Source organism: Quercus suber, unplaced genomic scaffold, assembly GCF_002906115.3.
Source record: "Quercus suber isolate HL8 unplaced genomic scaffold, Cork oak 2.0 scaffold_396, whole genome shotgun sequence".
NCBI lineage: Eukaryota > Viridiplantae > Streptophyta > Magnoliopsida > Fagales > Fagaceae > Quercus > Quercus suber.
The window spans coordinates 525722-530054 of NW_027069848.1; positions in this window are offsets into that span (position 1 = coordinate 525722).

Genomic DNA, 4333 nt, shown 5'->3' on the forward strand with positions numbered 1-4333 from the left:
TTGGACAAACTATAAGGAAACGAATAAAGTTTCAAGGGAAAGATATGAATTGGAAGGCCAAGGAGACTGGCCGAGAAGAAATGAACCTAGGAAAAGAAGAAACTTATGGAAATCAACACTTATGGTGCCTCTGGTGCTTCTCAGAGGTTCAAATTTTAAAATGAAAGGATCAAGAAATCTTAAAGGTTTAAGATGAGTTGAAGATTTGAGGGTTAGGAATCTTTGATAGCTTGAGAACTTATGAAATGAGGGAAAATGATTTCCCCGGATCCCTTATATAAGGGATGGGATTGAGTGTGAGTTATCCCGCTCAAAATTCAAGGAGAAATGTCAATCACAGGATCTGCGTCTCACCGTTGGATGCGAGGAACAAAGCACCGCCTAGAGCAATTAATGACGCATTACGGGCTCCAAAGCGTCAGTGACGGTTATGGGGCATGCTAAACGATACTCTCACATGTGTAAGCCAAAGAAAAAGAATGACTTTAACTTTTAAAAAATCAAATCCCCACTTTTTCTCCTCAGATAAGAGGGAAAAACCGAAATTTTGAAGAGCTATTATAGGGATAAGGGCCCAAAATTGTATATTGGGCTTTAGGCCTTAGCCAAGGATGTTGATCGGTCTGAGAATGAATAAACAGTAGTGGGGATGTTAAGTTCAGGAGTCCATGAGTAAGTTGCAAACGAATGATTGAGAAAGGTGGTATGAGGAGGATTATCTCCTCGGATGAGCAAAACACGGATCAAATATATATCTTTTCATTCAAGGTGACCTTCTAGGATGTTCTACTGATAGAGACGTGTATTATGAGCGCACATGAGGGATGGAAGCTCAAAATATCTAAGAAAAAACTGCTGCCACCGCATTGAATATTCTACAGCTAATTTTCTGGCTACATTTATGTGGAAAAGACCCTTGAACAATGCTGCCTTGGCTATTCTAACTCACAGAGGGCTAGAGAGGGTGTTCAATGAGACAAGCACTCAAGTAGTGGCTTGGATGATCAACAAATGGAGGGTCAAGATCATTAAGAGGAAGATATATAATGTAAAAGACCCATAGAGAAAGGGAGATCTTAAAACTAAGAGAAAAAAGACTGTAGCATCAAGAACTGATCCTGTAATCCAACCTGAGAGAAATATATAAGAACTGATCTCCTCAGACTTTGCTGAGGACTACTCTTTTTAGCATAGACGTGTTTATTCTTATTCTCTTGCCATCTAAATCTACTTTGGTATTTGTCTGATTCATTAAAACCCAATTTTTCTAACCCATTTTCTACAAATTTATTGTTTTAAGCTTTTTGGGCCTGAGTCAACCAACCTTTGGGCTAAGGACCCAAACTAGGTCCTTACAATTATTATTATTATATCACATCATTATTTTTACGTTACAAACATATTTATTTTATTTTCCTAAAAGTGTATGCTTCTTTCCCCCAACTTTTCACCCTCCTCACCCATTCTTTATATGTGAATGTGTTTTCTTTCCCCATTCCTCTCCATATTTTCATATTTAAATATGCTCTCCATTTTTGCTTCAAAATTGCATTATATTTTTTTTTATCTACACCACCAAAGGTACAATTCTCTCTCATTTTCAATTTCTTTCTAATCTCATTTTTTAATGCCTTTTTTTCATAGATTGCTTTCTTCATATATAGATTTTACGATTTTGTGGCCATTGATTGATTTATTTTATTGTTTAAGAAAGATTGATATTACTTTGAGATTAATGCCAACGTTCTCTAATTTTGATGATTAGATTGGTGTACTCTAGACTACTTTATAATAGGATTGAATGCATAAAATTTTGATTAGTGGGTGATTTTAATTTTGTTATTCCATTTTTGCATGTTCAAGTGCAACCTCCCAAAAAATGAATAAATATTTTTTTATTTTTTATTTATTTAGAATCACAATATGATTTAAGATATATATTGTTTCAGTTTTTTGGGTTTTCACATTTTATCTTTCTATTTGATTTATAATTTTTCTTAGCACTTTATTTACTCTGATATTTGTTCTAAATACTAATCAACATACAATAGTCATATTGTTATTGTAGTATTCTAAAGTTTCTAAAGTGAAACTCTTGGTATAATCAATAGCATTCAAAGATTGTTAATGACAATTTATTGTAATGGAAACTATAATTTACGACCACCTACACATTTTAGATTGACTTCAAAGTTGTAATTGGGTTGTTGATTTTTTTTTTTCCTCTTTTTTTATTATTTTATGAAATATGTTTGATAAACCAAAACATGTCATTGAGTTCTTTTTTTTCAAATCAAATTCTACCAAAAATATTTTTAAAGTATTATTTTATTTAAAGCAAATATATATGCAACAATATATCAAATGAAGGTTATAAGCATTTGTGTATATATATATACACACGAAGATTTATGAAATTATAAGTATTGTTAAATAGTACAGATGTTTATGAAAATTTGTAGGATTTTTTGGTTAATTTACCTATATAATTGGTCTCAAAAAAATTTCTAGGTGTCCAAAATGGCATTGTTATTATTATTATTATTAATTACTACTACACACTTTCTCTTTAGCTTTTTTTTTTTTTTTTTTTTCATATTTAACTTTATCTCTCTTCTTGATTTTCTTTTTTTTTCGTTTCAATTAATTGGAAAATAGATTTTAGTCATGGAAAAAAAACTAAGGTTTTGGATTTTAAAAAAATATTGTTGTGGATATCAATGAAGTTAGGGAGTTTTATAACTAAAATGGTTCACCCATTTGCTAATCATAAGTATTAGATTTAAATGATGTGCATATATATTTGTTTGATGATTTATATATAAATTGCATAAATCTAAAATTGTTCATGTGTTTATAAGTGTTCACAAACTATTTGGGTAAATAACTATAGAAAATGAGCTTTTAATTGAATGTGGACTTAGTAAGGCTTTGTTTGGGAGTTCATAAGAGAATGAAATGTAATGAAATGAAGTGATCATAAAGGAATGAAATATATTTAAGTTAGGGAAATGAATGGAAAAGAAATGAATAAAATACAATTAAGCAACCTTATTTGAATGTTTTAAAATAAAAGAATGAAAAACCTTATTTGGGAGTAGCATAGAGGGAAATGAATGAAATTATTTTATGACAATATTACTATTAAACTTCTATTTTAAAATAAAAGACTAAATATACAAGGGTATTTTGGAAGTTTTAGTAAAAAATTCATCAAATTTAATTTCATTCCCCCCAATTCCTCCCAATTTCGGGGGAAAATGAGAGTTTGAGGTTTTGAGAGAATAGAGAGAAATGAGTATTCCCTATTACCCATTTCATTCCCTCTCATTTAAACTCTTAGGGTACGTTTGGTACACTGAATGAGGATTACAACAAGAATTGTAATCTTTATTACTAGTAATAAAGTGTGTTGTAATGTAATAATTAAACCTATTCATTGGTTTGGTTATGAGTTATAACATTAGAATGAAACTTAATATTTATTTTAGGAAATATCTTACTTACACAATTATATCTCTTTAAAAATTATTTTTTTTTAAATTTAAGAGAGATATGTGTTATTTTTTATAATTTTTTATTTTTATAATTGTTTGATGTATATGAAAAGTTTGTTTATTTGGAAATATATTAAGTTTTGAAATTATTGCATTTACTAAGGAATAGCTAATACAATCTTTTAAAGATGAATAGTTATTCTTCATTTTGAAGAATAGCTATTCATAAGGAATGATTATTCCTTGTAATAAAAAACATAACCAAACTAAAGAATAACTAAACCATAGGAATAACTATTACATTACAACACCTATTACAGTCAACCAAACATGCCCTTAAACAATAGAATGAACTTTTCATTCCCTTTATTAAAACTCTCAAATAAGGGAATGTAAGAATATTCTAAAATTATTATTTTCATTCATTTCCATTCAATTCATTTCCCTACTCCCAAACAAGCTCTAAAGAAGGAGAACGTTAACTTACACTCCATTTGTTTCTAAGTAAAATATTTTTAATTAGGAAAACATTTTCATCATTTTACCATGTTTGTTTTGTAGTAAAATATTGGTCAACTATAAAACATATTCTATCAACTGAAAAACTAAAGGAAACCTATGGCCCAAAGAGGTAAACTATTTTACCAAAAAAACAAAAACTGTAAAACATTTTACAAAATCCGAAGCGTAGCCCTCTCCCCATTCTCTCTCTCTCTCTCTCTCTCTCTCTCTCTCTCTCTCTCTCTCTCTCTCTCTCTCTCTCTCTCTCTCTCTCTCTCTCTCTCTCTCTCTCTCTCTCAAACAGCAAATGTTGGTGATAATAGCTTAAAAGTGCA